We start from the raw sequence: 12,402 nt of genomic DNA on the forward strand, positions 1-12,402 counted from the left end.
GGTTTTCCATCTTTAATCACTCATAAAATTTGCTTAAAATTATGTGATATTTATACTAATTGGCAGTGAAAGGGTTAAGGAGTAGAGCTTTTGTGTTTAGGAAATCTTTTTTTTATTTATAGATATGCTTGAAATATGTGATATTTATTCTAATTGTTTATTAGATTTATAATCATAATATTGTGTATTTCTCATTGTAATTTTTGGTTTTTTGCTTATTTGAAAATGGGAATTAGGTTTTTATTTTTGTTTTTTTCTCTCGGTGTAAGAAATGCGTTGACAGAATCAAGAAATACTCTCATATACAAACAGCTTTCAATAATTTTAAAATGACTGCCTAATGCAACATTTAGTGGTGTTATACCTCATGCCCATATCTGCATCTGTAGTCAAATGATATAACAATAATATTGCATTGAGATATAATGTTTTAACTAAGACAAATTTTACCCAAGGATAAACTGGCATTGATTTTTTATTATCATTATTTGTATTTGAAAATTGACAGTCTAAAAATCACAAATCAGTATCAAACAAATGCTTATTAAGGTATGCATGAAATCAGATCACTTAAAGTACTGTCAAAAATGTTCAAACAGCAAAAAGTAGAAATAAGTGTAAACTTTATGACCATAGCAGCTTCTCTAATTATTATCATAGCTAGAAATGTGTACAGTACCAGAACATGCTGAGATATTAGCACTGACATGTTAGTAGACTGATGATATCTGTCATGTGTTACAGTTCGGATCAGAATATATGTCCCGAGGGTACCCGACCACTGGGTGGTAACAAGGTTTGTATGGTTGATGCCAATGGGTGGGTACCTGAGGGAAAAATAATTTGATCTGAACCGCAAGAATGTCAGAATACACATGAAGCATGCATCTCATGTGACACCACCCTAGATGCCAGATGAAAATTTCCAGCATGGGTGAAACTTATAGAAACACTAGTCTAATATGCAAGAAATTACCTTACTCAGGTTATCATTATGTCCTTTACCTTTCATTTATATATGACACTGATTTCATAATTCTTATATAATAGTATTGTAATAGAAACTTGGGGGGGGGGAGTTTTTATTTCATTAGTAATATATGAACACAATTGTTACCTGTGCCTCCCTAACCCACCCTCTGCTGTGAGAACTACATGGACTAGAACATTTGGGTTTTCAAACTCTTAATAAATGGTCAATTGTTGAATGGTCAAATGCTGACTAAATTTGCCTTTAATGCAAAGTGACCATAACCTCCCTACTTTGTTTGTTACAAAAACAAAAGCACCACATTGACAGAACACTGTGGTGGAAAAACATATCATTTCCCGCAGGGTTATGAGAAGGGGGTGTATTACTGCTTCAATAAAATTAATGTGGTACCTGTGGACTAATAAAGCAGTTTATTATAAACATGTGAACTGTTATAATCAATGAAAATCAGTGACCGCCTCCATGGTCGAGGGGTTAGAGTCGATGACTTCTAATCCAGTTACCTCTTTGGCGTGGGTTCGATCCCCAGGAGATGCTTTGGTAGTTTAGCGCGGAGGAAGGTAGTCTAGTACTGGTGTAACTCTCCAGGAACGATGGTTAAGAAACTACCCGCCTATATGACTGAAATACTGTTGGAAAAAGGCGTAAAAATGAAACAAACAAACAAACAAACAAATGAAAAATCACTGATAAAGCTTTCAAATACAGAAAAGTACATTGTATATTTTAATGATTTTAGATTAGATAATTAAGTACAGAAATGTAGTTTGTTTTAGAACAGTTAGGAGAAAACAAGGGGTAGCTTAAGTTAAGAAGTCATCATTTACTTAGTCATGTAATTTATTTATATAATTATATTTGTTTTTATATTTTAATAATGTTAAAATATTATTATATATAAATAATTGAAACTATTAAAAAGCCATAGCTTCTTTTTTATAGTGAAATTATGTTTAAATTACAATTTTTTCCTTTAAAAATTTATTTCTCTCTATAATAGTTCATATTGTTGAATAATAATGACTTTATTAAAAGAGGTAACACAGTTAGGCAAGCCCAGTCTTTGCTAGGGGTAACACGGTTTGGAAAATAGCTAACCGTTTAAAAGGCTATGTAATTACCTAACCTTGTTAAACGTCTAACCGACCATACCAATAAAATCTTAGATTTTCAACATTAACTTTGTTTCTGTATGACAAGATTTGCCAATTTGTTCATATTTTGTTGTAATCAAAATGACTACAATACATATTTAAATACAGAGTAACTATTTTCTGCTAGGGTTGTACTGTATCCGATCAGATCGTAAAAAAATACATCGTTGAGTACAACTTAAATACAAACAATTGTCATATCTTGTTATAAAAAACTAAGGTAATATTAAGAATCAATTTAAAACTTTTCAGCCCCTTAGTCAAATACTAACCTTGGTTACTGGTTATTGAATTTTCTAACTGGTTTTTAGCTAAAAACACCATACCCGTTTTAAACAGATAAACGTGGCACCCCTAGTCTTTGTTATGAGCCTACATAAAATGTCATTTATTTAGAAACAGGTTTCATACTTATGTTATTACTTAGGAATGGTATATGTTACAAGTTTGACTGTACTTTTGAAGAATATTTCAAATTTATTAAATTAATTCTATAAATATAACCAAAGATAGCATTGTAGCACAGAAAATTTCCATTGGGAGTTTACTTAACCTAAAGCGGAACATTTGATAATCTGATGTGTATAACCAGCAGATGAAAAATCTTTTCTTTCAATTGACATACATACATGCTATTAGTAAAAAAATGAAAAAAGTTGATCATATTTTCATTTTTGAACATAAAACCTGACAAAGTTTGAACCATTTAGATTTTGAATTATTTTATAACAAGCTTGACTGTAGTAAGTCTATAGCTATTAAAATTGTTGGCTAGTGCAATACATTTTTCACACTGACAAATGGATTATATTTTGTAATAAAATTTGTTGAATCACTAATTGTTTTCTAGTTTGTTTTAATTGTGCACTACCATTGTAGAACCATCACATTTGGTAACTGCTGTTTTCAGTCCATGATTGTGAAACACCTGCTTAGCTGTATAAGGAAAGTAGACAATCCAGGGGTCATTAGTAAGATCCTTGGGCAAAGCAAATTTCTCTGTACAAGTTGATCTCTGACACAATCTGACTAAAGCTCAGGTCTACTTATTTCTTTCATGTAGATCTGATTTCAACCGTACATGTATATGTTTTGTCTTTATTTATTCGAATTTCCCGAGAAAGCTATTTTTAGCCATGCAATCAAACCAGTTTTTACATAGGCATTAGGAGAAGTTTAAAAAATACTGTTATCCGTAGAAGTAATTTTTAACAAATTAACTTGAAATAATAGTCAATTTTTAACAGGCAAGATTGTTTTGCCAGTTTACCTGTCTATGGACAACACCATGTTTGTTCTCGAAATTGTGAAAATTACCAACTCAGTATTGGTTTTCCCAGAATTAGAAACCACATAGCTTTGAAAATTATGAAAGCTCGCCGATGATTGGCTGTATGAAAGGTCACCAGAAATGACTTTGTATTTGGTCACGGTCAGATCTAGAAGCGGAACGTTTACTGTCATTATGTTGTGTAGTCTCAATTTTTCGACGGCAAGACAGACCGATTTTATAATCTGATATTTCATAGATGTCTGTCTTTTTCGAAGGGCGACCATCGTATATATAAAAAAAGCCCTAAAGCTTACAATTTGTTGGGCTATATGTTGTGCTGATTTTAATCCGATTGATCTCAGACATTGAGTCTTATTGCCATTTGTCTCTCGGTTTACAAACCATGAGAGATTAGTAGTCTGTTCATGACTTGCAGAGAAATTGGTGATTTCTCGGGTTAATTATCCAGAAATCAGATTTGGTGGAGCAACTGACAAGAAATGACCAGTAATGTGTTGAAAGTGGAATTAATTTATTAAAAGCAAGTGTAATGTTTCCTGATTATTTTATATGCATAGTTCTTACTTATTTTCGTACATTCATAGTTACATGAGTTGTATACCTACAAAAAAATGTTGAGGTAAATATTAGCAAGGGTCAATTATTCACCATAACTTGCAGTCTAATTTGAATGTTTAGTGGAGAATTAATGCAAAGGCTTTTCAGCATTTGTTAAAACTGTTACGTTTAGATGGACCTGAAGCCATTTTGGCCTCTCACAAGTCCAAAATTTTATTGGAGATGAGGGTGGCTGCTGCCCCCTTCAAACACCCCCAGCAGAACAGGGCACACTGGCCCTCTCAGGCACCCCCTTGATAGGGGACGGCGAAAACAAATGTTTGGAGTCTAAATATGGCATTTTTTTCACTTTTTTGAGGCCTCGAAGTTAAAAGGCATGTATATATGGTAATGGGTCAAGGAAAGCCAAAACTGTAATTTACAAACACAAAGATAGTTTGATTGTACTGCAATGAATTTATGAGTTTTGAAGTTAATATCTTTCCAAGCAATAATTAACCATATCTCTTGGGGAACTCCAACTCTGACATATTATTTAACTACAATATATCATCATGAAAGAATGTTTATTGTTGATGAATTGTTAAACATTGTAGTATAAGTTATCCTTAGAGGAAGGACACATTTAGCCAAAAATACAACAAAGCTGAATGTTTTATTATTTATACTACCAAAATAAAGATATGACATTCTGTTCATCCAATGATGAGTGCATGGTAATGACAGGTTGTAAATGTTAACTTAAAGTATACTATAGTATTGATAATCAATTTTTTTGAAGAGTGGGGCAGTGTTTTTATAATTCGGGTAGTTTTATATTTTATCCTTTACGATTTTCTTTATCAACAATTATTGGTAAATCACGATTACAATAAACATGTAACTTTTCAACTCAACTTTAACGGCTTTCCAAATGTTAGAAATTTAGTGGTTTCTCACCCAAACATTACGCGGTCCTACTAAACACTGCTAAGGACTGCTAAGGACCGCTAAGGACTGCTAAGGACTGCTAAGGAGCCACAAAGGACTACTAAAGAGGCACAAAGGACCTTAAAATACCTCCTAGGCCATTCTTACATTACATGGTATTATTTTTAGTGAAAAAAAATATATAATTTTAAGAAAAAATATGATTTTGGTGAAAATATTATGAGTTGGCGGACTGCTAAGGACTGCTCAGATACACAAAAGACTGCTAAGGAGGCACAAAGGACCTTAAAATACCTCCTAGGGCATTCTTATAATACAAGGTAGTATGTTTAGTGACAAAAAATGTATTATTTTAAGAAAAAATATCATTTTAGTGATAAAATTTATGTTTTTGAAGAGTTGTCGGACCGCTAAGGACTGCTCAGGTGCACTAACAACTGCTAAGGAGGCACAAAGGACCTTAAATTACTTCCTAGGGCATTTTTATATTATATAGTAGTAAGTTAATAGATAAAAAATGTATTTTTGTAAGAAAAAAATATAATTTTGGTGATAGAATTTATGTTTTTGATGAGTTGCGGGACCCCTAAGGACTGCTCAGGTGCGAAAAGGACTGCTAGGGACCTCAAATATTTCCTAAGGAGGCACAAATGACCTTAAAATACCTGTAAGGACATTCTTATAATACATGGTAGTATGTTTAGTGATAAAAATGTATAATTTTAAGGATAAATATCATTATAGTGATAAAATTCATGTTTTGTAAGAGTTGTCGGACCGCTAAGGAATGCTCAGGTGCACTAACAACTGCTAGGAAGGCACAAAGGACCTTCAAATCCCTCCTAGAACATTCTTGTAATATATGGTAGTAAGTTAATAGACAAAAATGTATTATTGTAAGAAAAAAATATAATTTTGGTGATAGAATTTATGCTTTCGATGAGTTGCAGGACCGCTAAGGACTGCTAGGGAAGTACAAAGAATCTTAAAATACCTCCTAGGGGCACAAAGGACTGCAAGGGAGGCAAAAAGGACATTTAAATACCTCCTAGGGCATTCTTATAATATATGGTAGTATGTTTAGTGAGAAAAAATGTATAATTTTAAGAAAAAATATAATTTTGGTGATAGAATGTATGCTTTCAATGATTTGCCGGACCGCTAAGGACTGCTCAGGTGCACTAACAACTGCTAGAGAGGCACAAAGGACCTTAAATTACTTCCTAGGGCATTTTTATATTATATTGTAGTAAGTTAATAGATAAAAAATGTATTATTTTAAGGAAAAATATAATTTTGGTGATAGAATTTATGTTTTCGATGAATTGGAGGACCGCTAAGGACTGCTAGGGAGGTACAAAGAATCTTAAAATACCTCATAGGGGCACAAAGGACTGCTAGGGAGGCACAAAGTACATTTGAATATCTCCTAGGGCATTCTTATAATATATGGTATTATGTTTAGTAAGAAAAAATGTATAATTTTAAGAAAAAATATAATTTTGGTGATAGAATTTATGTTTTCGATGAGTTGCCAGACTGCTAAGGACTGATCAGGTACACAAAAGACTATAAGCGAGGCCCAAAGGACCTTAAATTACTTCCTAGGGCATTCTTATAATATATGGTAGTATATTTAGTGAGAAAAAATGTATAATTTTAAGAAAAAATATAATTTTGGTAATAGATTTTATGTTTTCGATGAGTTGCTGGACCGCTAAGGACTGCTCAGGTGCGCAAAGAACTGCTAAGGAGGCACAAAGGACCTTAAGTTACTTCCTAGGGTATTTTTATATTATATTGTAGTAATAAATAGATAAATAAATGTATTATTTTGACTCTATAAATTTTAATGAATGATCAGCAGTCCATTAATACTGAAACATTAACTGTTAGAGAACTATCAATACTGGGAAATAATGAACTTATAACACTGAATCATAATAACATCTTCATATAATAATGTTACTGACATTTCACATAAATAAAAATAAAATTTGATCAATTGGTAGAAATAAATTACAACAATTTAAAATCAGATCTGTAAATTTATTAATGAAAATTTTTATTTGTTGGTATTTACTATTTTAGTAAATAGAAATTCAAGCTTATAACAACTTATAATTTACTTCAGTCTGTATAATATCTATTAAAAACATAAATCTGATTATATCACTATATATTGTTGTAAATATATATAGAAAGTTACTGTCTGTATGATAATTTTCTTTAACACAATGGTAATACATTATCTGGAAATAAAGAATCTTCCTTTCATTATCAATGTTCTTATTTAATTCAGAACAGTTCATTCAAATGTCTATGCAACTTTTCATTTTGAAATACAAAAAGAAAGGAACTCCTTGATCAAGGAGCTTGATTCTATGTATTTTTGCTGAAATTTGTTCTATTTGTTTACATTAATTGAACATTATGTCCTATTTAAAGCAAATATAGCTATTATCATTATATTAAAACCGAAATCCCAGGGACTATGAGATTTGAACATCTAGTGTAACATTTCCCCCAAAAATGTAACTAATGCCTCCCTGCGGCGTGTAATTTCTGGGTTTTCTAACAAAAAATGATTAGAAAGTCATAGAATTTTTGATGTTTTTTTTAGGAAATGTGTTTGCATATTTGATTTAAGAATGATTTGGTGTTTGTATCTTGTTTTAAGATTGACAATTTGCAGAATATTCATCCAAATAGTTATCCTTTCTGTGATATTTTAATAACTTTATTATTTGACATAGATAGTCCATTTACTGTGCAGAAGGGACAATTTGTTCAGCCAATATACATATTTTCAACATACATGTATATAAAAAAAAGCGATCGATTCATAGTTATATGTGTTTGTTTATATATTCTTTTAATAATTATGTGCTTGTACATTTGTATGTAATGTCAGGATCTGTGTTCATGTATATAGATGTTTTGATATGTGTTTAAGACTGGCTTTATTATTGATATGTGCTTGTATATAAATATGTATACTTGCATTTTTGTCAGGGTACTGTCTTTGTATATAGATGTTATGATGTGTGTTTAAGTCCGGCTTGATAATTGATATGTGCTTAAACATAAATATGTGTATTTGCATTTTTGTCAGGGTATGTCTTTGTATATAGATGTTATGATGTGTGTTAGAGACCGGCTTGATAATTGATATATGCTTAAACATAAATATGTATACTTGCTTTTTTGTCAGGGTATGTCTTTGTATATAGATGTTATGATGTGTGTTTAAGACCAGCTTGATAATTGATATGTGCTTAAACATAAATATGTATACTTGCTTTTTTGTCAGGGTATGTCTTTGTATATAGATATTATGATGTGTGTTTAAGACCAGCTTGATAATTGATATGTGCTTAAACATAAATATGTATACTTGCTTTTTTGTCAGGGTATGTCTTTGTATATAGATGTTATGATGTGTGTTTAAGACCAGCTTGATAATTGATATGTGCTTAAACATCAATATGTATACTTGCATTTTTGTAAGGGTATGTCTTTGTATATAGATGTTATGATGTGTGTTTAAGACCAGCTTGATAATTGATATGTGCTTAAATATAAATATGTATACTTGCATTTTTGTCAGGGTATGTCTTTGTATATAGATATTATGATGTGTGTTAGAGACCGGCTTGATAATTGATATGTGCTTAAACATAAATATGTATACTTGCATTTTTGCCAGGGTATGTCTTTGTATATAGATATTATGATGTGTGTTAGAGACCGGCTTGATAATTGATATGTGCTTAAACATAAATATGTATACTTGCTTTTTTGTCAGGGTATGTCTTTGTATATAGATGTTATGATGTGTGTTTAAGACCAGCTTGATAATTGATATGTGCTTAAACATAAATATGTATACTTGCTTTTTTGTCAGGGTATGTCTTTGTATATAGATGTTATGATGTGTGTTTAAGACCAGCTTGATAATTGATATGAGCTTAAACATAAGTATATATATTTGCATTTGTTTTGTCAGGGTATGTCTTTGTATGTAGATGTTATGATGTGTGTTTAAGACCAGCTCGATAATTGTTATGTGCTTAAACATAAGTATATATACTTGCATTTGTTTTGTCAGGGTATGTCTTTGTATATATTAGTTATGATATGAGACCGGCTTCATAATTGATATGTGCTTAAACATAAATATGTGTACTTGCATTTATTTTGTAATAATATATGTTTATATATAGATGTTTTGCTATGTGTTTAAAATTTGATACAATGAAATGTGCTTGTATTACAATGAATTATTGTAGCTTTTGAAAGATTTGATCTGTCAGACTGCACAGATATGCATGCTAGCCTAGATCAATGATTTAGGCATATAAGAAAGATGGTATGTGATTCACCATGATATTTTTTATATCCACTATTTGATATGTGCTTGTACATTCGTATAAAAACTTTTTTTCTTTTATTCTGTCATGATATGTCTGTATATCAATACAGATGTTTTGATATGTCTTTAAGACTTGCAATATTATTTGATTTGTGTGTATTCATCTATATATTAGCTTTCATTAATTTTGTCAAGGTATATGTTTGTATATAGATGTTTTTATGTGTTTGGAACTTGTATATAGATGTTTTGATTTGACTTGTAATTTGATATTTTGATTTGTGGGGAAAATTGAATGGATTTGTTTGTATATGGATTGTTCCCTATTTTACCTGTTCTTTTACTATAACTTTTTCATTTTTAAAGTACAACTTCAAACTTCAAGTATATGATTATAACCATCAACTACATCTTATGTGACAAGGGTCATAACTTTTGAAGCCATGTTTACAGAATAATCACCCCTGGAACTTATTATTTACTTCTTAATTTTTTAAGGGATCACCTTCAAACTTCAAATATATTTTCCTTATTATTGTTATGATGATAATGTTTTCAACTCAAGCATCAATATTTCAAGAATTATCTCCTCATGAACTTAGATATCTTTCTTTAAAAGTGTAATTTTTTACTATAACTTCTTTTTTTCTTAAGGTATTTTTTCACACTTCAAATATATGTTTCTTATCATTACCCACATGATATTTGACTGACTATTGATAACTCATATTTAGCACTCATTTCCCCCCTAAATTGTCCCCCTTGCACTTAGAAAATGTTTTTTGCAATAACCTCTTCATTTCTAATAGTTTCTACATCGAACTTCATATATTTATTATTTATTAACCCCATTATGATGTCAGACAACATTCATTACTCAAGCATGAATATTTTTTACATTTATTTCACCTTGAATTTTTTCTTAGCTTTGTTTTCCTTTACAGTGTCAGGAGTTTAATTAGCCAAGCCTCACTCAGTTCACTGTCTCCGATATGTAAAAAATATCAGTTTTTATGAATATGATAGAACTGTATGAAAGTTTTATCTTATCTTAAACATATGATGAATTAGGAGGTTATATGAAAACCTGAATTTGATTTGTCATAATATGTGTTAGTGTGTTTGTATATAGCTTTCTTGTTATGTGCCTGTAACTTGATGTTTGAATGTGTGTTTGTGTACACATGTTATGATAAAGCCTGAATTTATCCTTTGAACAAAAAGAAACCTTGCAATTGATTTTTAAATTTGTATTTGTATATGTATATGATGTTTAATGGAATGGAAAATGTTTTTCTAATTACATCTTACAAGACAAATAGAATTTCATAGTACCAGCATATTATTGGAGAGGTCCAAATATGCCAAAATACATAGAATTATTAAATTTGAAAATGTATGCACATGGCCTCAATTAGATAATTTAAAAGAAAAGAAAGATAATACACAAATAATTAGTAGACATAATTGTTAAGTTGCATTATGTTTATGTTATTACCAAAATTTATATATATATCAAATATGCATTAATTATATTCTACATTTCTTGTTTTAAAATATGGCAAGAATCATGGATATATCCAGTACATTTAAATATATAATCTATTATTTGTTAAATATATGTAATTTCACATATGTTTAAAACTTTAAACATTTATCCAGTATATGTTTTGGTTTACATGTGTATCATGTGATACTATACATATATATGTCAGTTAAACACAACATTTATGTATTTATACTTGAAGAGTTTGTCATTATGACTTTCTCCACTATTACATCATGCTATGTTAAGTAATCCATATTTATGTTAAGTATTGTCGACATTTCCACTGTTCTTTGTCTTGTATTATGCTATTATAATGTCATCATTCCTTAGCGGTCCGACAACTCTTCAAAAACATGAATTTTATCACTATAATGATATTTTTTCTTACAATAATACATTTTTGTCACTAAACATACTACCTTGTATTATAAGAATGCCCTAGGAGGTATTTTAAGGTCCTTTGTGCCTCCTTAGCAGTCTTTTGTGTATCTGAGCAGTCCTTAGCGGTCCGACAACGCTTCAAAAAACATGAATTTTATCACTATAATGATATTTTTTTCATAAAATTATACATTTTTTGTCACTAAACATACTACCATGGAATTATAAGAATGCCCCCAACAGTTATTTTAAGGTCCTTTGTGCCTCCCTAGGAAATATTTATAGGTCTTTGTGCCTGCCTAGCAGTCCTTTTCGCACCTGAGCAGTCCTTAGCGGTCCTGCAACTCATCGAAAGCATAAATTCTATCACCAAAATTATATTTTTTTCTTACAATAATACACTTTTGTCTATTAACTTACTACCATATATTATAAGAATGTTCTAGGAGGGATTTGAAGGTCCTTTGTACCTCCCTAGCAGTTGTGAGTGCATCTGAGCAGTCCTTAGCGGTCCGACAACTCTTCAAAAAACATGAATTTTATCACTATAATGATATTTTTTTCTTAAAATTATACATTTTTGTCACTAAACATACTACCATTGAAATTATAAGAATGCCCCAACAGTTATTTTAAGGTCCTCTGTGCCTCCCTCGGAAATATTTATAGGTCTTTGTGCCTGCCTAACAGTCCTTTACGCACCTGAGCAGTCCTTAGCGCGGGGCGTAAGCGGTCCGGCAACTCATCGAAAGCATAAATTCTATCACCAAAATTATATTTTTTTCTTACAATAATACATTTTTGTCTATTCACTTACTACCATATATGATAAAAAATGTTCATAGGAGGGATTTGAAGGTCCTTTGTGCCTCCCTAGCAGTTGTTAGTGCACCTGAGCATTCCTTAAACGGTCCGACAACTCTTCAAAAACATAAATTTTATCACTATAATGATATTTATCCTTAAAATTATACATTTTTATCACTAAAACATATTACCATGTATTATAAGAATGCCCTTACAGGTATTTTAAGCGTCATTTTGTGCCTCCTTAGGAAATATTTTTAAGGTCCCTAGCAGTCCTTTTCGCACCTGAGCAGTCCTTAGGGGTCCGCAACTCATCAAAAACATAAAATTCTATCACCAAAATTATATTTTTTTCTTACA

Source organism: Ruditapes philippinarum, unplaced genomic scaffold, assembly GCF_026571515.1.
Source record: "Ruditapes philippinarum isolate M1 unplaced genomic scaffold, ASM2657151v2 ctg500_1_1_1_1, whole genome shotgun sequence".
Classification (NCBI taxonomy): domain Eukaryota; kingdom Metazoa; phylum Mollusca; class Bivalvia; order Venerida; family Veneridae; genus Ruditapes; species Ruditapes philippinarum.